Source organism: Adiantum capillus-veneris, chromosome 12 (assembly GCF_014529385.1).
Source record: "Adiantum capillus-veneris isolate H3 chromosome 12, ASM1452938v2, whole genome shotgun sequence".
NCBI lineage: Eukaryota > Viridiplantae > Streptophyta > Polypodiopsida > Polypodiales > Pteridaceae > Adiantum > Adiantum capillus-veneris.
In genome coordinates, this window is record NC_140942.1 from 12,911,229 (window position 1) to 12,933,899 (window position 22,671).

A 22,671-nucleotide genomic window follows, 5' to 3' on the forward strand; every position below is an offset into this window, starting at 1 on the left:
TGCCAACTCATGGAAGTAAAACATCGTTTTTCTTCCGACCCCCCCCCCCCCCCCCCCCCCCCCCAAAAGGACTTCCACTCTCCATGTGGGCTGTCGTGTTAGAGGCTCATCCTCATGGACTAACGTTAAGCTATTAAAATAAAGGTTCATTACTAGCAAACAAACCCAAAATCCCCCCCCCCCCCCCCCCCCCCCCCCCCCCCCCCCCCCGCCCCTCTCGTCCCTTATGGAAAAACTACCAAAAAATCCCTCTATTAATTTTTTTTTTTTGGAGAAATTTACTCTCACAACTAAAAGTATTTTGAAAAAATTAGAAAATTTGAAGGACATTTTGGGAATTTGACACACTATTGACGGTATTTTTGGAATTTTTGAAATTAGAGGGCTATTTTGGGAATTTTCACAAATTAGAGGGGTATTTTGGTAATTTCCCAAGGTTTATTGGTACACTTGATAAATATTTCTTCCTTTCACTATTTGTTCTGGGGCCGCTCAATGTTCACAATAGACAACGGAAGAAAATCGAGTCATTTTTTGTTTCACCCTCTATGTGAACAAATGGGTGGCGGAATTGTGCATTTTGTAACTCTTCCAAACCCATTTGGAGTGTTTCTTCCACCATGTGAACCTAGCCTAAGATTATTGCCACTAACCTATGTACGAGTTTGAAAGTACTTAAATACGTAAGCCTTTCGGTGTTAATGTTCGGATTGCCTGTTCGCTTTCCGCGGGTTTCCACATGCTACGACCCATGAGGTCTTCACAGAGTCATTTCCGCCCTCAACTCTTCCCTTCATGTTAGCGCAAACAATTAGCACGATTGCTCGACTGTGCATGGCAAGTATATCTCACATGCATCGATCCTCGTCTTTATTGAAAGCAGAGCCCATTGCTACATCTTACCGCTCGCGTATGATGTTCTTGTGTATATCATATGCCTTCTCATTTGCAGGATTCCATACTACGGCCTGGGAGAAGCAGGTCACGTTTACATTCCAAATATGACAATGTGAGAGCATCCACCATCGACAGGTTTGTGTTCTGCTCTGCACCATACAGCTCTGAAAGTCAGGCTGTGCTAAGCATCCAGAGATATCGTTTGTGTGCGCAAGCACACATTCTTGTGAGATGCGCACATAATGAACCTTTGAGAAAGAGAGACGGCACTCTAGTAGAGAGCTAAAATGGGCCAGCAGCTAGTGAAGGACCTAGAGGTCAGTTAAGGCCATGGATCCACAAGATGTGCAAGGAGTCTGTCTAGCAATTAAACTTTAGCAGGTTGCTGTTACACTCTCAAATTCCATAGGAAACCCTGGCCTAAAATCCATCACAACATTTAACAAAACTCGTAACTTCAACGTGTAAATTGCTCAGATTGGGAGATGGGAGACAAGTTTGTGTCAGAGATTTTTGTAGCAGCTTAGTTGCGGGGTTTGTGTGCTGAAATGACCAATGCTTATAATGCATCCCCTAGTTGATGAGGTGATGGGTATCTGAAAATTTTCATGTGGATTGGAAGCGTAGTCATGGGTAATTTGCTTTCTAAATGGTGCATTAGTCTGCACACATGTCATGCCTCATGTGTCTGCTTTTGGCGTCTCCAGTTACCCTATAATTGTTCAATTTTTTGACTTTTTGACTATGCTGGAACTTGCATTGTTCAATAATATGCTATACTAGCTTGTCTTGACGTCAGGATTGGCCCTCCATTTTGGACTCTCGCAATAATCTAAACCTATAACAATGGAAAATGTTATACGCTGCATAACCTTAGCATGAGAAGTAGACCTCAGTCAATGCTGACCAGTAATTGTTATTTGTTTACATTCAAATCCTCTGTACCTTTTTGTGTCTAGGCTTTTGATTATTTATGTATTGAACAAGCTCGTCTTTGTAAGCATGTTAAAGTTTTGTGTATTTTCTTTAGCGGACTCAACATGCTAAAAGTGAATGAAAAATTTCCAGAGTCAAAAGTCAGTATCCTTTTATGCTACTAGTGCTAAGCTTATCCTAATGGGTTTGCGTACATGCACTTTGAGAAATGTTAGTTTCACCTTGATGTGATAAGATGCTCGCTTCAAAAAGGAGGAGTATTTTAGGCGCATGAACCCAGCAATGTTGGCTCGCTTGCTCAATGAGGTGATTGTTTTTTTGCTCATGTCAGAATGAAATCTCAAATTTTGTATCTTACCTACAACGTGTCAGATCACTTCCACTAATTTGATGTTGAGAAATTAAGTAGCTGTTCTGGAGAACTTGATAATTCAAAAGCTATTTGTGCAACTTTTTGGTGAGTCCGAGTGCAATGATAGTTCTGAGATGTCACACGCGTATGGGCTCCATGTGCCACTTGGACATACTACTATAATCAGAGCCAACCTGTTGACTAAGTAAGTGAATAGGATTCTATGCCTGCACCCTTCTGCCTGTCCAGATAGAGGTTAGTTAGAACGCTTGCATTGCCCTATCTGCATAATTGATTGTACAAGGTGCAGTCAGACAATCAACGGTGCTAGTAGTTAGCCTAGACTTGAAGTATGCGTGTTTGTGGTCATGTACTAGCCAGAAACGGGGAGCATGATCTGTGCGAGCATGTGCAAGCCTTACGTTGCAGGTACACTTTAGAACGCTTGCATTGCCCTATCTGCATAATTGATTGTACAAGGTGCAGTCAGACAATCAACGGTGCTAGTAGTTAGCCTAGACTTGAAGTATGCGTGTTCGTGGTCATGTACTAGCCAGAAACGGGGAGCATGATCTGTGCGAGCATGTGCAAGCCTTACGTTGCAGGTACACTTGGTGCAGATAAAATGGAAGACTCTTTCGGCACAATTATTTAGTTTTTTAGATGATTTGCATTTAAGAAACAACTATTTTCTCATATAGATTGTTAGACCTTCTAGAACCTTCTAGAACTAGATTCTTCTAGGTGCTTCTAGAACCCTTTGGATCCTTCTAGACCTTCAAGAACATTCTAGAACTAGATCCTTCGAGGTGCTTCTAGAACCTTTTGGATCCTCCTAGATTGTTCTAGATTCTTCTTCAAGTTTCTATAACTATCTAGAACTCTTTTGAGAGCTCGCATTTGCTAGCGACGAGTTCCACAAGGAGCGGTTATCCCTCTTGATGTAGGGGCAGGCTCGATAGATATTGTCGATGAAACTCACGAACTTTGGCGAGTGCTCGATGGAGGTTAGATGTAGGCTCTCATGTTTGTTCGTTTGCATCATAAACTTTCTTATGTACGAAGTATTGAAGTCGTCCACGAGAGATTCTAGAGTCAAGGATTTTCTCGACCTCATAATCTTCGTGACCATCGATCTCTGTGGACGGTGTTGGTTGTGAGCATCTCCCAAGAATCTTGGATTAATGACAAGGCTCTAACAATTAAACATGGAAGACTGGGCGAATCTTCATAGATTGTGGTAACTAGAGACGATATATGACCGGTCTCACGTGCGCATTGCACTTGAGCGACATGTACAAGCTACTACTACCGGTCAACATCAGTCTTAGTTAGTATAGACGTGGATCTAGCCTGGCATTTTGTGAGCCTCTAGAAGGATATGTATGATTAGGGAGGTCATAGTTGCATATCCTCACTTGCACAACACAATCACTTAAGCATATAGGCATATGAACTCTCACTTAAGTCATATATTAATAAGTGACTTTGACATCACATTATAAGAAAAGGTAGGGCAAATTGCTAAAAACCAATTAAAGAGTCACTTGGCTTTCAGTTTTTAGTCATTACTCACAGGGGCATCCAGCACCCACAACACCTCAGTACCCTCAGCACTAGTACTTGAGGACCCTCACCGTCAACATTTTCAGCTAACACCCATCTGCGTTTTCTCCATCAGATTCAACGCCAATGTTTTCCAGCATCAGCCTAGCTTTTTTGCATCAGTACGAGATCCCCTCAGCATCAAACATAGCATTCAACATTTTCAGCATGTATTAGCATTGTGCAAGTTATCTAAAGTTAAGTACTTGCTTTGGCAACAGAGCAAGGGGGACCCTTGAGGTGGTTGGGATCCGACAATGGTGTCACTCTCTCTCTCTCTCTCTCTCTCTCTCTCTCTCCGCGCCTCTCTCTTTCATTGTGTTCACTTCTCTATATTGAAATGAAGTAACCTTATGTTTATGCAAAGTACTAGTTCTGAGTTAAAATCCTTAAACCCTACCGTTGCACCTAACATTGGTATCCTGCTTTGGACGTGCTTCGGGTTTGCGAACTCAAGGGAGGAATCAAGAACCCAAGGAACCTATCAAGAAGAACAAAGAACCCAAGGACCCTACCTTAAATTTTCAATTTCCTCTCAAAAAAGTTTCGTGTCCCTGCCTCGGACTAAGGAACCTATCTTAGATCGCCCCCCCCTCAAAGAAGTTTTGTGTCGTTGCCTTGGATTAATACTTGTTGCCTACAGATATTAGCCACTCCCACCCTTAGTCCATCGCGCATCGGATGCGCTCCTGTCTTCATTGCTATGTCTTTGAATGAAGATCGCCATCGGATACACGAAGATCCAAATCTTGAGTGTTAAGATCTCTTTGCCTCCTATGTGGTTATGGAGAAAGAATCCCTAACTCTTCTATATTCGTATCCACATCCGTCGACATGGAAGTTATAACCATTAGATATACCGCCAAGCACCCTTACCTTTCATCGTCACCCGCACCCGCAATGTTTTCACAACAGGACTATTTGGGTCACAGTACTTACTCGCAAGGCAGAGTCAACATCAAGGCTAATGTTTGGCGATAGTAGTAAGGCTACCTAGTAACCCGTATGGTTAGTGTTCACATCGCAGAAGTACCTATATCTGCACTCTCCGTAAGTTTGGAGAGAGTTTCCATCGGTTTATGCATCCACAAGCATCAAAAGCATGCAACATAGTACAAAAAGCATCCATTGGAATCACAAGGCTGAAATGCTGCAGTCATTGCGTCTTTCAAACATGTACTCAGACACTACTCACATGAGAGAGCACACGTAAATCAGATTCATTTCGAGAATTTCCATTTCGAAGTACTTCCTTCATAAAGTCATGCAACAAAATACTATCAACCCATCAATATCTTGAAATCCAAAGAAAAATCAGTGACTTCATTCCATCTGGGTAACCCTTGACATAGGAGCGGAGTAACTCCCCTCTTGTGCATTCCCGTCTGCACCAGATTCGATTCAACCCTACTAATCTCCGGGATCTCTCGGAATAGTCGAAGCTAGATTGAAAGCCTCAAGGTAAAGTTGCAGTATTTGAGGAGTATCTGCCAGGTCCTCCTCCATCCACTTCGCATCCAATCCCGGATAGTTCTTGAATTTAAGTAAGGACCGCCGTATCACTTTACCTTTCACTTTCCTTTCCTTGTGAGTTCTAGGACGAGAATCTCCTCGCTCTCTTCTACTTCAGGTTGCTCCTCAGGCTCCTTGTCGACTGGCATCTCACCCTTGAAAGGTTTCAAGAGACTCACATGAAAAGCATTGTGAATCTTCCAAGTATGAGGGAACTTGAGTTTGAAGGATACATCATTTATCTTCTCTTGATCTAGAAAGGGCCATAATATTGCATACTTAGCTTTGGGAAAAGCCGTTCCTTTCTTGAGGCGTGCCTTATCAAACCGTAAGAGCACCCAATCATCTTCCTTTAGCTGCAAGTCGCGTCGATGTTTATCGACTGCCTTCTTATGCCGTGCCTTTCATTTCCTCAGGTGTGCCTTATCAAACCGTAAGAGCACCCAATCATCTTCCTTTAGGTGCAAGTCGCGTCGATGTTTATCGACTGCCTTCTTCTGCCGTGCTTGAGACTTCTCAAGAGCCTCGTGAACTTTGGCAAAAGCTGTCTCCAGATCTCTCGTATACTGATCCGCTTCAAAATCCTTATCTTTGGTGCTTAGAAATGGAGGAACCTTCTTAGCACCCTTGATTACTTTAAATGGTGCCTTCCCCATCGATGAATGAACTGTGTTGTCGTAGGCAAATTCCACCAAGGGGCAAATTCCACCAAGGGGCAAATTCCACCAAGGGCAAGTACTTTTCCCATTGAGTCTTCTGGTCCGAAATGTAAGACTTCAATAAGTCCAAAACAAATGAATTGGCTATCTCAGATGTGGGTGGAAAGAGGACGAGAACTACAACTGCGTGCCAATGTTCTCCCAGATTGCCCTCCAAAACAAACTAGTAAATCGGGGGTCTCTGTCCAAGCCCATGGATTCAGGCATGCCATGTGACCGAAAAATCTGTGAAACAAACAGTCTTGCCAAATGATCAGGCTTAACTGTCTTCTTTACCGGAATGAAATGGGCCTGCTTATTGAATCTGTCGATGACTGTGCAAATGTCATCATGCCCACTTTGAGTCTTGGGAAGATAAAAAATAAAATCCATGGCAATGCTTTCGTAGGGACGTGAGGATATGGGTAAAGGCTGAAGAAGTCCTGGTGCCTGTATGCCTGTTAAACTTGACCTTTTGGCATACCAAGCAATTGTGAACAAACTCGTCCACATCCTTTTTAAGCCTCGGCCAGTAGAAGTAATGCTCAATACCCTTCAAGGTGGTATCTATGCCACGGTAGCTTGAAAAAGGTAGACAATGGCACTCTGTCAAAACCTTTTCCCTCAAAGGCTGTGTAACACACAACATCGTTTTCAGCATTGTTTTCAAGGTGGTATCTATGCCGCGGTGGCCCGAAAAAGGTAGACAATGGCACTCTGTCAAAACCTTTTCCCTCAAAGGCTGTGTAACACACAACATCGTTTTCCGCATCAAATAGTTGTCTCGTATGGAATAGCCTGCAACTGTCTCCCCACTTTGTATCCGGTGAAAGATATCTGCAAAATCAGGATATGTAGGGTACTGATCTACCATATCCTCGAAGCTTCGATGATGTATCGTGGAAATAGCCAAAACCAAGGGCTTTCGAGGCAACGCATTTACCAGTAAATTCTTATGTCCCTGAACATGCATCTACTTTTTTGAAAGGTGCTTTTGCGACAAGTAGTAGTGTAAACTTTGATGGTCTGTGAAGTCGGTAAAGTCAGCTCCGAGTAGAAAGTGTCGCCACTGTGCAAGAGCATGGATAACTGCCAACAACTCTCGTAAATCTATGCAACCAGTTCAAGACGTGAAAACATCCTGCTCTCGTAAGCAATGACATGGCCAGATTGCTCCCAAACTGCAACCACAAGAATCACAATAAACTCCAAATGGCTTTTGCAAGTTTGAGAAGGCCAAGGTGGTTCTGTTGTCAATTATTTCTTGAGAGTCTGAAAGGCTGCAATCTCTGTCGATCCCCAAGTAAAAGGAACCCCTTTCTAAGTCAGCACATGCAAGGGAGAAGCTATCTCTGCAAATTTTCAAATGAACCGTCGATAGTATGAGCACAAGCCCAGAAAGCTTGAAAGTTCTTCAAATCGGGCCAATCACGAATGGTCTCAACCTTGGTCGGGTCCATCTTTACACTTGTTCAAACGATGTGTCCCAAAAAGTGTATCTCTGGCAAGAAGATTTCGCTCTTTTTTGCATTTATGGCCAATTTATGTTTCCGCAGTGCCCGGAAAACCTGTAACAGATGGTGTCGATGCTCTACCTCACTCTCGGAGAAGACGATGATGCCGTCAAAGAATGTGCTCACAAACGATCGGTACTCTCTAAAAATTCTATCCATCATACTGTTGAATGTCGCTGGAGCATTCGTAAGACCAAATGGTATCACCAAATATTTGTACAAACCAAAAGTCGTCCTGAAAGCCGTCTTGTAGACGTCTCCAAGAGCAATTCGGATCTGATGATATCCACTCTTTAGATCAATTCTACAGAAACAAGTGGACCCCTGAAGTCTGTGGAGAATATCGTCGATATTTGGGATAGGGAAATTGTTCTTGATGGTGATTTTATTGAGAGCTTTATAATAAATGCACGTTCTCCAAGATCCATCTTTCTTTAGTACCAATAACACCGGGGAACAAAATGTTGAAGTACTGGGTTAAAATGAGACCTTTTTCAATAAGTTCTTTTACCTGGTTCATTATTTCTTCATTTTGGGCTTGACTAACTCGATACGGGGGACCGGTTTGGTGGTGTACTACTGGGTATCAAATCAATCTTGTGATCTTCAGGACGTGAAGGAGGTAACTCGCCTGGAGGACCTTTAGAGAAACAGTCAGCGTGTGCATTAGAAATTCTTGTCGTTTCTTTTCTAGATCAGACATATTTGTGACCTTTGTTCATTATTCAGTTCTTTCAAGAAGAGTGAGTCACGGAGATAGGCACCACGTGCCAACGGAAAAGAGCAGACTGAACAACTTTAAGCACTTAAAATAATCACTGAATTGAAAGAGATGCACGACACGTGAGAGGGGGAGTGGCGGAGTTCCACCCCAAGAGAGCACTGGCTCCAAACGTTGGCGCCCCTTTCTGTAATTCTTTATATTGCTTGAACTCAGTACAACGCCGTTGCTCCAATCCCTGCACCTTTACACAGAAGCATGCCAAAGAATGAGCACTTGCCTCATACTTGAAGGCCCTTGCCCTCTCAAAAGGAGCTACATGAAAAGCATCAAACTCTAAAAGCAACTGGTCCAAAAGCTGCCAGCGCGTTTTGCGGAAATCCGTATAAGTGCCACGTCAACATGTCAGCTCATTTTGCGTGGCGTCTGTACAGTCATGCCATGTCATCAATCGACGAAAATTGCGGGATGGCCATTGTCTGCCACGTCATTAGCTAGGCCGCGTGTTCGTGTGTCTGGGATTTACTTCTGGTGACTTGGACCCCCATCGAACAGGGTCCCATAAGTTGGCGGGAACTCCTCTTTAAAATAGGCCACTCTGCAAGACTTTGCAAGTTGGTCAAACTTCTTTTGCTGCTTCTGCTTCTTCTACTGCTTTTTATAGGGTTTAGGCCCCTCGGCCGGGATCTGCAGGTTGGCTCCGTTCTTCAGTGGCTTGATACGTCAGCAGTTTGTGACAGATTGAGTGAACAAAAAGACTGGATTTCATTAATTTGGAAACTGTCGAAGCCGATACAAGTGGAACGGACTTGTCCTTCAATTTTACATCTCTCTCAGTCCTTCTCATTTTTCAAGATGGCTTTCCTTGCCCTATAATCGACCATGGCGTTGTTCTTGTGGAACCAATGGATTCCTAGGAGGACGTCACACCCTTCCAAAGGCATGATAATACCCTTGACAATGCAAACGAAGTTTGCCAATGATAGGTGTAATGGCAACATCCCCTTCGGGTGCCGCTAGAACAGCTTGGGCCTGTGGCCCCATTTCCTCGAGCGTAATTTCAAGTCGAGCCGCCAATTCTGGTGAAATAAAGTTGGCCTTGGCTCCTCCGTCAAAGAAGATTAGGGCTTCTTGGTCTCGCACTTTACCCCATGCTGTGCAAAGTTCAGTGCTTTTGTCCATCTGATCCGTTTCGATCTCCACACAGTCTGGTATGAGTCTTGCATTCGTCTTTCCTTTTCTTCCGTGCTCTTCGATTGCTCTGGAACTCTCTGGCTTGTCTTTTTGGTTGTCCTTTGGGTGCCTTGTGCAGACACCGTGCTCACACATGTCCATGTTCTCCACATTCGAAACACTTCTCCGTTTTTAGATATTGAGATTGCTGTTCGTCTGTCAATCAGAGACGTGTGTCTTTCTTTTTTCTAAAACCTTCCTCCTCTTTTATTACTGTTATTGGAATTTTGTCCGGTCCTTGTTGTTAGGAGTTGGTCAGTTGGATACGTAAGAGTACCCGCATGCATTGCAGATCCCTGCTTCGCATGTCCCATCAGTTGTTGAATGGACTCGGACTTTTGCAATAACATTACCACAACAAAATCGCTCGATTTGTTCCTTAAAGGTGATCTTTTTAAAAGAAGAGGCCGGTAGAAAAGTATTCCAAAGTCTTTGGCAGTAGGTATCCAAAGTATCTTCCTTGGTCATCCAAAGATGGGTTCAAGCAGTAACCACATCACATTCGTACTCCTGAGTGAGCCAAGAGGAAGTGAAAATCCACTTGAACTGCAGCCACTTCGTCGGTGCTTCCTTTCGTAACAAAAGAGTGGACCACCAAGTCTGTACATTTCCCTTCAGATAGGATGTTGCCCTCCTTTCCTTGGAGTGCTCTGAATAGCGCCCTCGTGAATAAGCTATGTCCAACTGTTGAATATATTGCTCTTCTCCTTGAGAAAGTCATATTGGTTGGCTTTGTAAAAATGCTTCCTCTCAGAATAAAACATCGGTTCATCAAAGTTGGAAATGTCAGAAGAGGATGAAGACGAACTTAACACCCTCGAAGCGTACATGCTTCTTGACTTTTCGTGCATTTGCAAAAGAAGACTGTCAACCCAAATAACTGGGGTAATCTGCTCCCTTGTTGCATCTCTTTGGAGGCTTCGTGGTCTTCAATATTTGGTTGACTCGTCGATCGATCACATTATCAAGTTCATCTGGTGTGTACATTCGCGGGGCAGGTGGTTTCTTGAGTGCGGAATGGTGAATTGATGGCTGTACGCCATCGAGAATGCTCCTCATCAATTGGGTGCCGGGTCAAAAATTTCGCGTGCTGGGGATCCTTTGAATACTGTAGCATCTGCTTGGCACAAGCATCAACCTGCTATTGACGTTGCATCTCCATTCGTTCATACTCCATAGCCCGTGGAGGCCCGTACTCTTCTTTAGATTGCCCATTTGAATTTCTCGTACTTTCACCCGATCCGGAATTGTCGGGTGTGTTTGTCTGATTCTTGCGGGATTCGTCACTTGAACCCATGAGTAATCTAGGGTTCTTTATGGCTTATCCCCTTTAAGACAAAGCGATGAAGACGGGAGCACGCCCGATGCGCGATGAAGTAAGGGTGGGAGTGCCTAATAAGTCTGGGATCGGGGCACAAAGATTCCTTAATAGAATTTCCAGTAAACTTTGGAGGACCGGTATGCTTTGAGAAAAGCACACGCTTGAAGCTTTGATACCATTGTAACAAACTTGGGCACCACCCCAAGTCGGAAATCGGGCTCGACACACGAGAAAATCACTTAAAATACAACTTTATCACACTTTAAATAAGTGTCGATACGGCCCGACATAGTTCTGTGCCCAAAGGTATTGGCCCCAAAATCTGGCATCCCTTTCGGTATTTATTTTTATATTAATGCTGAGCAAAGTTACAACTTCCACGGGCCCTCTCTGCTCAGTTGGTCGTCAGCACAAAATTGAGTGAAAGAGGGGCCTTGGGTTCTTATTTAAAGGCCCTTGGCCTCAAAATCAAAAGCAAGTACATGAAAAGCTGTAAACTCAAAAACACTAGGCTAAAAGTAGCCAACGGAAATCACGAAAATCCATACAGCCTGCCACGTTGCATGGCAGCGCAAAACACGGAAATCCGTACTGTTGTCACGTTAGCATGCCAATGCAATCTGTAGGATTCTCCACGTTAGTAGCCACGCCATCAAGTCCCGACCCGGGTGGTCATGCCGCGTCATTGATGCGACACAAGAATGTTGATGATGTGTCGTCTACGTATGTCACTTTAACCATCTAAAACGATGGTGTACCCAAGTTGTTTTCATCCAGACCTAAGCCTAGCGTTTGGATGGACACCCAAAGGCAAAGCAACACAAAGGGGATTTAAAATAAAAATAAAAAATTTGGACGGACTCAATGAAGTCATACTGTGCGGTCATATCGTACATATTCAGTCCGTACGTACGTACGGTACAACCTTGGTGCGAAGGTTATGTCACCCTGCAAACGCTCACCAAAAATCACCTCAACTGAGAACGTGAACTAGGAGGGTGTTGGTGACGCTGCTTGGAATGCCAAAGCTCACTCTCATATCAATTGTTGGAAATACAATTGCTGGAATGCACGAGAAGATGGAGAAGGTGAATGAGAAGCTTAAGAGCACACAACATAGGAAGTAGTATTACTGACTGCACTAATACAAAGATAAGGCTTGCTCTAGAGTAATGGGCGTATATACAAGCCGGGGGAAAAAAATTTCCTAGCGAGGGAAAAAAATGTCCTATGGGTCCTAAGTGTGCTCACATGCATCACTACTATAATATGATAACAGCTCGAGTCCCTATTTGGGTCGACTCTCTACCTTCTCCTGAGGTCTAGGTCATGGTCATGTCATGTCATCTAGTTGTGACATACCCACCTTGAGACAGATAATTAGGTGCGACTACATCCGCAAAAATTAATGCTGTCCTTGAGCAGACCTCATCTTCATGCCAATGACCATCCCACTAGACAAAACGTTCTCTGGCATGCATCAACACAAAATCTAGTTTCCCAATCAGATTCTATCTACTAGTCATCTCACCTCATACCTTTCATATTGATTGATATTCAAATTTAGTGATCTTCTCAGTCATCACATCCATATCTCACTGATCTCTCATAGATGTCTTGATGCACTAAGACCTCGCGTCTAGTCTATTGCATTGTCACAAGACAGGCACCACGTGCCAATAGAAAAGAACAGACTAAATAGACTTTTAGCACTTCAATAACAAACTGGAGAGAGAGAGAGAGAGAGAGAGAGAGAGAGAGAGAGAGAGAGAGAGAGAGAGAGAGAGAGAGAGAGAGAGAGTGTGGCGGAATTGCACCCCAGAGAGTATCGGCCCCAAACCTTGGCGCCCCTTTCTGTATATCTTTATATTGCATCAACAAAGTACAAGCCCGTACTCCAGACTTTGCACCTTCTCCAAGAAGTGTCACAAAGTGATGACGTGGCGTACAACAAAAATCCTAATTTCTGCCAGAAACCCTAAAATTCCTGCAAACCCTAATTTCTGCCAGAAACCCTAATTTTCAAAAATCGCGGAGGCGTAATTTTATATATATATATATAATTTTTTTTTTTTGGGAAATTTTGAGCGACGCAAATCTCAGCTTTTCGCTTTGATTTGGGAGAAAGAAAGAGAAAAAAGAGAACTTGCTTTTTACCGACTCTCATTGAGAGAGAGAGAATCTGCTTTTGCTTTCAAGCTTTTGGGGCTCTGCTTTTGGGCATCCCTTGTAACCTTTAAATTAGTGGTGAGGGCCTCACTTCTCAGAGCATCTGGACGCAGAGTTTGAGAGTGAAACCCTAACCGCTCTCTTGTACTTTGATGATTGATTAATACAAAAAGAAATACCGAAAGGGGCACCAGTCTTTGGGGCCAATATCTCTAGGCATGGAACTCTGCTGGGCCAGTGCAAATCTATTGTGATCTGTGAATTGTTTTGAAGTGGTTATTTGGTGCTGTCGCGGTTGATTCTTGACTTGGAGTGTTGTCTGTTACAGTGGTATCAGAGCACGGCCGATTTCTCTTCTACGGGAAATCCGATCCCCGAATATTTTTTCCGCGGCACCTATGGCTTCAGGCAATGATCAGTCGACTCCCTCTGCAGCTGGAGATGCGGGTTGGGATCACAACGAAGATTCAGACAGAGAGTATGGCCCGCCTCGGCCTACTCAGGCAGAGCAAAGAGAGATGGAGCGTCGTCAATTGATTGGCGATGCAACAAAGATGATGCTCAATTTTGCCAAGGATCCGAAGATGGCAAAATATATGAACCAGACCTCTTTGGAAGAGGTACAGATGGAGTGGCAGAGAACCACAACACCACTCCCAAAACCCGCTCTCAAGAAACCTTTTTGCCTCCTAGGAATATACGAAGAAGGAACTGGAGAACGTGGTTGATGCACGGATTGCTCAGCTTTTCGACGTGCAAAAGAAAGGCAAAAGGCACGGCAAAAGCAGAAGAAAGGCACTGACTTCCCGGGATATTTGGGTCGTCGATTGACATTTGACAAGGCAAAGAAACAGAAGAAGCGTGTTCGATTTGAAGGAGTACCCAGTTCTTCTTCTTCTTCTTCTTCTGACAGTTCTTCTAGCTCCTCGGATTAGAGCGAAGAAGACAGAAAAAGAAAAAAAAAGCGAAGCAAGACACAAGAAAAGGGCAAAGAAGGCTACATCTCGCCCAGAGACTGACAGTTCTACTGAGGACTCGTCTACAGACAGCTCAGATTCCGATGACGGAAAGTTTTATGCGAACAAGAAGAATTTTTACAAAGCCAACCAGTATGACTTTCTCGAAGATAAAAGCAAGAAAGTCCGAGAGTTTAAGGAAGGTGGCCACTCGATCAAGTTTGATACTTTTTCAGGATACTCAGATGCTTCGAAGGCTTTGTCTTTTATACAGCAGTTTGACATCGCTTTCGCGGGAGGACGCTATTCAGAGCACTCCAAGATTCGGAGAGCTGCCTCTTACTTTAAGGGGAATGCTCGTACTTGGTGGTCCACGCTTCTTTTAAACAAGACTGCGCCAGTTAAATGGTTGAAATTTAAGAGGCTTTTTTATTTCTTCTTGGTTGACGCAAGAATATGAACTAGATGTACGAGCTGCTTGGAAACATTTTCGGATGACCAAGAAAGATACAATCAATGCTTATTGTGAAAGATTCTGGAGCTCTTTTCTACCCGCCTCTTCATTCAAGAAGATCTCGTTTAGAGAACAGATTGAGCGGTTTACCTTGGGTCTACCTACAGAGATCCGAGATCACTGCTTGGAATAGAAGTCAGCTTCTATTTAGGAGTTGATGAGTCATGCGAAGCGGGGCTTTGCCATTCACTTTGGCAATCTGACCTACCCCACACATAAGGCCATGACATGACGAGCGGAACAGACTTCTCGGAGTGAAAGTAGAAAGAAAAAAGAGCAACCCAGAGAAAAAGGATGGCTCGACCCAAGCTTACTCTTGAGGAGAGAGCTCGCTTCATCAGAGAGGGAAAGTGCTTTGAATGCGGGGAACATGGACATATCTCCGCGAAGTGTCCTAAAAAGGCACAGAAAGAACAGAATGATAAAGACGACGATAGGTCTGAGCGCTCGAGAGCAACTGAGGAATGTGGCAAAAAAGGCAGATAGAAAAGCAGAATTGGTACCACATGGTGTGGGACTTGCATCGAATCAAATGAATGAAAGTACAAACTTTGCCGCTTTTTGGGGTAAAGTGAAGGACCAGGAAGCTCTTTTGAAGGAGCCAAGGCAAACTTCTTTTCACTTGGAATTGGCGGCTCGATTTGGAAATTACGCCCAACAGACTGACGCCACAGGCGGAGGTAGTTCGACTGGCACCTGGATGGGATGTTGCCATTACACCGAGCATTGGCAAACTTCGTTTGCAATGACAGGGGTGTTCAGGGCACGCGAGTGACGTTCTACTCAGGATCCCTTGGTACCACAAGAACTACACCGTGGTTGACTACCGGGCCGAGAAAGCGACTTTGATAAATGAAGGGCTTAGAGATTGTACTTGATGAACTTCAGTTTCTTACTCATTCTTTTGGAAGAGAACTGAACGATGGATAAAGGTTGAATATGTTTTGACTTGATCAAAAGAACGCCAAGATTTTTCTCCACACTCATGCCGATTGCTTTTCAGAGGGCCTGAAGATCAAACCATTGATCTGATACCTGGAAGCACGCCACCGAATCGGCCACCTTATCGTGTGAGCCGAGTACAGAATGAAAAGATTATGAACCCAGTGAAAGACCTCTTGGAAAAGGGTCTTGTCCAGCCTAGTACTTCACCGTATTGCTCTCCAGTGTTGTTGGTTTTGAAGAAAGACGGATCTTGGAGAATGTGCATCGATTATACCACTCTCAACGAAATCACCATCAAGAACAGATTTCCGATTCCTAGGATCGATGATATACTCGACAGGTTACAGGGATCCTCGTGCTTTAGCAGGATTGACTTGAAGAGTGGATATCATCAGATCAGGATATTGCCGGGAGACGTCTACAAGACAGCTTTTCGGACGACTTTTGGGTTATTTGAGTTTTTGGTAAGCCTTTTGGCTTAACCAATGCTCCTGCGACATTTAACCGGATGATGGATAGGATTTTTCGAGAGTGCAGGCTATTTGTTGGCACTTTCTTTGACGACATCATTGTTTTCTCCAAGAATGAGGCAGAACACAGAGATCATCTGCTTCAAGTCTTTCAGGCATTACGAGATCACACGTTAGTGATTAATGCAAAGAAAAGTGATTTTTTCCTACCAGAGATACACTTTTTGGGACACATTGTGTCAGCGGCAGGAGTGCAAATGGACTCGGCTAAGATAGAGACTATCCGTGATTGGCCCGATTTGAGGAACGTCCATGAAGTTAGAAGCTTCTTGGGATTGTGTTCGTACTACAGGCGGTTCATACGAAAGTTTGCAAAGGTTGCTTCCCCTTTGCATACCTTGACACAGAAAGGAGTACCTTTTTCGTGGGGACCCACAGAGGTGACTGCCTTTGAGACACTGAAAGAGAAATTTACTACGAGACCTATTTTGACTTTGCTGGACTTGCATAAGTCATTTGAAGTATATTGTGATGCTTGTGGTTGTAGTCTGGGTGCGGTCTTGATGCAAGAAGGCCATGTCATAGCTTACGAGAGCCGTTTGTTCTCTAGGCCGGAGATGACAGCACAGATTTATGAGAGAGAGCTTTTGGCGGTTATCCATGCTCTTACTCAGTGGCGGCATTACCTACTCGGAGCGGATTTTACTGTCTTTACAGACCATCAGAGTTTGCGCTACTTCTTGTCACAGAAGCAGCTTTCGGAAAAGCAGATACGATGGACGAACATCTTGTCATAGTTCCACTTCCAGATTGTCCATGTGCAGGGACAGAAGAATGTGGTGGCAGATGCTATGTCTCAGAAACCGTTGGTTCTGGCTATTTCCGCGATACATCATAGGAGCTTCGAGGATATGGTCGATCAGTATGCCACCGATACAGATTTTGCAGATATTTTCACACGGATACGGGATGGGGAGACAGTAGCGGGATACTCCCTTCGGGAAGGCTACTTGATGAAAAAGACTATGTTGTGCGTTACACAGCCGTTGAGGGAAAAGGTTATGACTGAATGCCACTGTCCACCTTTTACGGGTCACCGCGGCATTGCTACCACCATGAAAGGGGTAGAGAGATACTTCTTTGGGCCGAGACTCAAAAAGGATGTGGAAGAGTTTGTGCGCAGTTGCTTGGTATGCCAGAAGGTCAAGTTTGACAGGCATAAGGCACAGGGATTGTTACAGCCTTTACCCATACCCACCCACCCCTGGGAAAGTATTGCAATGGATTTCATTTTTGATCTCCCGAGAACATAGAATGATCACGATGATTTTCCGATACATGGCACGTCTGAGATGATTGTCTCCGGCAGAGACCCGAGATTTATGAGTTGGTTTTGGAAGGCAATTTGGGAGAACATTGGCACGCAGTTGCAGTTCTCGTCATCGTTGCACTTGCAGACTGACGGGCAATTTGAGATTGCCAATTCAGTGATTTTAGATTTATTGAAGTCTTGTATCTCGAATCAGAAGACTCAATGGGAAAAGAACTTACCTTTGGTGGAATTTGCCTACAATAACACGATACACTCTTCGACGGGGAAGACGCCATGTGAGATTGTTGAAAGTGCTGCGAAGGTTCCATCCTTCCTGAGCACGAAAGATTAGATATTGGAAGCGGATGAATATTCGTGAGATTTGGATACGGCTTTTGCCAAAGTTCGCGAGACTTTGCAGGAGTCTCAAGAACGACAGAAAAAAAGCAGCGGATCGCCATCGTCGCGACGTGAAATTGAAGGAGGATGATTGGGTGCTCTTACTTTTGAGAAGGCACGCCTGCGAAATAAAAAGGGAAAGGAGAGGCTTTTTCCAAAGCTTAGTATGTGATACTACGGACCTTTCCAGATCACTGAAAAGATAAATGATGTCTCCTTCCGATTGAAACTGCCAAATACTTGGAGGATGCATAATGCATTGCATGTGAGTCTCTTGAACCCTGTTAAGGGTGATGTGCCTGATGATGGGGAGCCTGATGAGCAACCCGCAGTGGAAGAAAACGAGGAGATCCTTGTTCTTGAACAGATTTTGGCACATAATGATACGAAGAAAGTTAAAGTCAGAAGGCGGTTCTTGGTTTAGTTCAAGAACTTTCTTGCATTTGATGCGAAGTGGATGGAGGAGGAGGACCTAGCAGATACTCCTCGGATTGTGAAACTTTACCTCGATGTTTTGGTTTAGCATAGTCTACTCCAAACGGAACCCAAAATTTAGCTTGGCCGAAGATCTGGTGCAGTGGGATGCACAAGAGAGGAGTCACTCCACTTCTTTGTCAACAGATGCCTGGATTTTGATACTAAAGTCACTGATGTCTCTTTGAGCTTCAGGGATACTGAGAGCTGACAGTATTCTGTTGGATGACTTTATGAAATGGAATTCCTTATAATGATACTGATTTGTTCTTGACTTCTTGTGAGTGCAGGAACTGACAGACGAAATGACTGCAGCATTTTGGTCTGATTGATCTCGAATAGACATGGTTGCAATAGGGGTTAGACAATCGGACATCGTTGAGGTCCCGATTGGACCTAGATGTGATTACTAGCTACATTGCCGATAAATCATGGTCTAAGATCCGAATGAATGTTGAATGTCATGTGATGTCCTGTGATGTCGTGTGATGTGACTGTCGATTTTGTACATGTGCTAGATGTGTGTTTCTAGTACGTAGGTACTAACAGTCAGTGTCTGCTAAGACGGTTTATGGCTTTTGTCGGTTTTGCAGGCGTAATCGCGGTCGATTACAACGCTTTCAAGGGGGGGGTATGTCACAAAGTGATGACGTGGCGGACAAGAGAAACCCTAATTTCTGTCAGAAACCCTAAAATTCTTGCAAACCCTGATTTTTGCCAGAAACCTTAATTTCCGGATATCGCGGAGGCGGAATATTATTATTATTATTTTTTTTTTTGGGGAAATTTTGAGCGACGCAAATCTCAGCTTTTCGCTTTGATTTGGGAGAAAGAAAGAGAAAAAAGAGAACTTGCTTTTTACTGACTCTCATTGAGAGAGAGAGAGAATCTGCTTTTGCTTTCAAGCTTTTGGGGCTCTGCTTTTGGGCATCCCTTGTAACCTTTAAATTAGTGGTGAGGGCCTCACTTCTTAGAGCATCTGGACGCAGAGTTTGAGAGTGAAACCCTAACCGCTCTCTTGTACTTTGATGATTGATTAATGCAAAAAGAAATACCGAAAGGGGCGCCAGTCTTTGGGGCCAATATCTTTAGGCACGGTACTCCGCCGGGCCAGTGCAAATCTATTGTGATCTGTGAATTGTTTTGAAGTGGTTATTTGGTGCTGTCACGGTTGATTCTTGACTTGGAGTGTCCAAGTCTGTTACAGGAAGCATGCCAAAGAATGAGCCCTAGCCTTATATTTAAAGGCCCTTGGCCTAAAAAGCAGTTACAGTGAAAAGCCTTTAAAACTCAAAAGCTTTTGGTCCAAAAAGTAATGCCAAAAAGCTACCAGCATAAATCATGGAAATCCGTATAGCCCTGCCACATCAGCACTGCCAGTGTTAAAAGCGGAAATCCGTACAGTTTTGCGATGTCATCAATTTTTGGCGCAAGCCTTTGTGTGCGTGTGTGGGCCCTGCTCTATTTTAATTCCTTGATGTCTCTTGGGGCCCCATCGGATGGGGTCCCCATAAGTTGGTAGGGCTTCTTCTTCTGTTACTTGTTCTTCTTAGGGTTTAGGCCCAACCGGCATATTTAAGTTGGCCCCATTCTCCAGGGTTTTGACACGTCAGCAGTTTGTGACATCTCCCCTTCTTGAAAGAGAGTAATCGTCCGCGATTACAACATATCTGCAAAACAACTCAAGTTAGCTCAAAAATTTCCGAGGGACATTCGGAGGGACAATCACTTTGCTCTTTTTGTTAACGAGTTAGCTTCTCCTTTCGACTCTTTTGATCAAGGAGTTAGCTTCTCCTTTCGGCTCTTTTGATCAAGGAGTTAGCTTCTCCTTTCGTTCAGATTGGAACTCTTGATAAAATTAGCCGTCACACCCAGACCGTACTAATCTTCCATGGGTATCTTGATGCATAAAATTACATACCCAAGCAATCTCATCCAATTAGGAATATTCAGTGGTTGGCACATCACAATGCAAAACAAATGCTCACATATGCATGTTACAAGACATAGAAACATAAAGTCGCCGATGAGCACTCCTCCCGCATAAAGGTCCGAGGCGGGAGATATTCAACGACTCCCTCATCACTCCTCCCGTATAACCTAAAAAGGTTCGGGCGAGGAGATATAGAGGCCTTTTACAACCAAACGCCCCTCTAGATCGCAGGCTGCGTCGTTTGGAGGTGCTGAGAGTAACCACGGCTCAGACTTCTTAATACTCCTCCCGCATAACCATCCAGGTTCGGGCCGGTAGTCAAAAACAACAGTTTTCAATCATCATTTCTCACTACTCCACTCGGGAGTAAAATCACCAATCATTGAAACCAGTATTAAAACCGGAGTCAAACATCTCAAATTGGCACCAAAACAAGTTCAAAACAGATACTTTCCATTTCAAACAAATTTCAAACAAATTTTCAAACAATACTTTCTAGCTATAAAGAAAAACAAATAGAGAGAGTTCATTCGAGGTTTTGTTCGGACAACCGAACTTTGAGGACGACTGGCTTGTCCTTCTGCATCACGGTGATGGTTCGGTTCCGAACAAGGAGAGTCGCATCATTCTTGTCGTGCCAAGGCATGCCCAAGAAAACGTCGCAATTGCCCAACTTCATGATGTGGAAATTAGCTTTTCCATGATAATCTTGAATAGTCACTGGAAGAGCACCAATGAGCGGTACTACTTTCTGAGTTTGCCCCGTGGCTAGCTCAGCTTCAATTTCTCCATCCTCTGTATCATAATCAAAGTGAATCTGCTTTAAAATTCTGGATGGATGAAGTTCTCTGTAGCTCCGGGATCAAAGAAAATAAGGGCTTTGAAGCCATTGACTTTGCCATATGATCGACAGCCAAGACCTCTCTGATTGTGACAACGCGTAATTCTCTCTCTCTCTCTCTCTCTCTCTCTCTATGCTCGACACAATTCATTTGTACTCTCAAGGTGTGTGCCATAAATATCAGGAACTAGTCCAATAGCGGGTCTAGCTCTCTTAGCAGGAGGTGGCGGTGGGGTTTTGTCGACCGTTGGTGTGGGCGTCGGCTTCTCTGGTCTATCAGTGCGTTTGGGACAATTAGAATGATTATGCCCTGTTTGAAAGCATCCAAAGCATCGACCTTCTTGTAGTAAGGTGTCTCGTTGTTGAGGCGTCAAACGAGGCCTTTGCGGTTGATTTTCACGACTCTCGAGAATTTGTTTGTTGTTGTGGTTAGCGGCTGGAGATTCTTCTCTAGCTTTCCCTTCATCAGTTTGTAGTCGACCGCAGCATGGTCCATAAGTTCTTGCATGGTAGAGACTTGCTTGGATAGACAATATTCCTGCAATGGTGATGGTAGTCCAATGGTGTATTGCTCGCACTGGCCCTCCAAGGGAACATATCTAAAGAAGGACACCGGAAGGTACACGTCGAGGTTATATTCGTCCATGGTTTCGGTGGCAAGCATTTTCAAGTTGCCCACATTGCCAAAATCCGGACTTCAAACATTGAAGTCATGTAACTACGTGCAAAGACTGTTTTGAAAGCTTGCCAGGTCCTTGGAGCATGCGGTTGTGTCGCGATTGAACTCCACCATTGCATAACATTATCTTTAAGAAATCCCGCCGCTCGAGAAATCTTGGATTCTTCTGTATAGTTCCCCAAAGCATAGTTGTTGTCGAATTGTTGTAGGAACTGCAATGCTTCCTTGCGATCTTTCATCCCAGAAAAAGTGAAAAATTTGATTGTCGTGCCGCCATCTTTGAAATCTTTGGGTTGGTTAGGCGCATATCCCGGGTATGGATAACAAGGGTATCCATATGGGCTCCAACCATTGTAGCTTGGTTGCGGTGGTGGTGGTGGGGGCAAAGGCGGTTGCACTAGATCAGGGTCAGATGGCTGCACCATATTCTTGAAGACTCCCTTGATCGGAAAAGACGGTTGAGAAGTTTGCCAGTTGGAAGCTCTCGTACTTTCTGTTGCCAGAGGAGGAGGTACCACCTGGGGCATTAGAGGGGTTAACAAGGCCAAAGATACCTCAAATAAAATTCTAATAGCTCTGTCTGCTCTTTTGTAGGACTGGTATGCTTTCAGAAAAGCACACGCCTGATGCTCTGATACCACTGTTACAAGATGGGCACCACGTGCCAATAGAAAAGAACAGACTAAACAAACTTTTAGCACTTCAATAACAACTGAATTGAGAGAGAGAGAGAGAGAGAGAGAGAGAGAGAGAGAGAGAGAGAGAGAGAGAGAGAGAGAGAGAGAGAGAGAGAGAGAGAGAGAGAGAGAGAGAGAGAGAGAGAGAGAGAGAGAGAGAGAGACGACACGTGACACGGAGTGGCGGAATTCAACCCCAGAGAGTATTGGCCCCAAACCTTGGCGCCCCTTTCGGTATGTCTTTATATTGCATCAACACAGTACAAGCCCGTACTCCAGACTTTGCACCTTCTCCAAGAAGCATGCCAAAGAATGAGCCCTAGCCTCATATTTAACGGCCCTTGGCCTAAAAAGCAGTTACAGTGAAAAGCCTTTAAAACTCAAAAGCTTCTGGTCCAAAAGCAATGCGAAAAGCCTGCCAGCGTAAATCACGGAAATCCGTACAGCCTTGCCACGTTAGCACTGCCAGCGTAAATGTCTTTATATTGCATCAACACAGTACAAGCCCGTACT

The 22,671-nt window shown here is 44.2% G+C and overlaps 1 pseudogene across 1 annotated transcript in view; it reads left to right on the forward strand.

Annotated features, from left to right (window-relative positions):
• The first annotated feature begins 702 nt into the window (after window positions 1-702).
• Window positions 703-22,671, forward strand: part of LOC147445335 (uncharacterized) — an 85,537-nt pseudogene continuing 63,568 nt past the window's right edge. The window contains exons 1-4 of the transcript XR_015189764.1: window positions 703-837; window positions 953-1,032; window positions 1,928-1,977; window positions 2,069-2,139. The product of XR_015189764.1 is annotated as an uncharacterized LOC147445335 (transcript). The remainder of the gene's footprint in view (window positions 838-952; window positions 1,033-1,927; window positions 1,978-2,068; window positions 2,140-22,671) is intronic.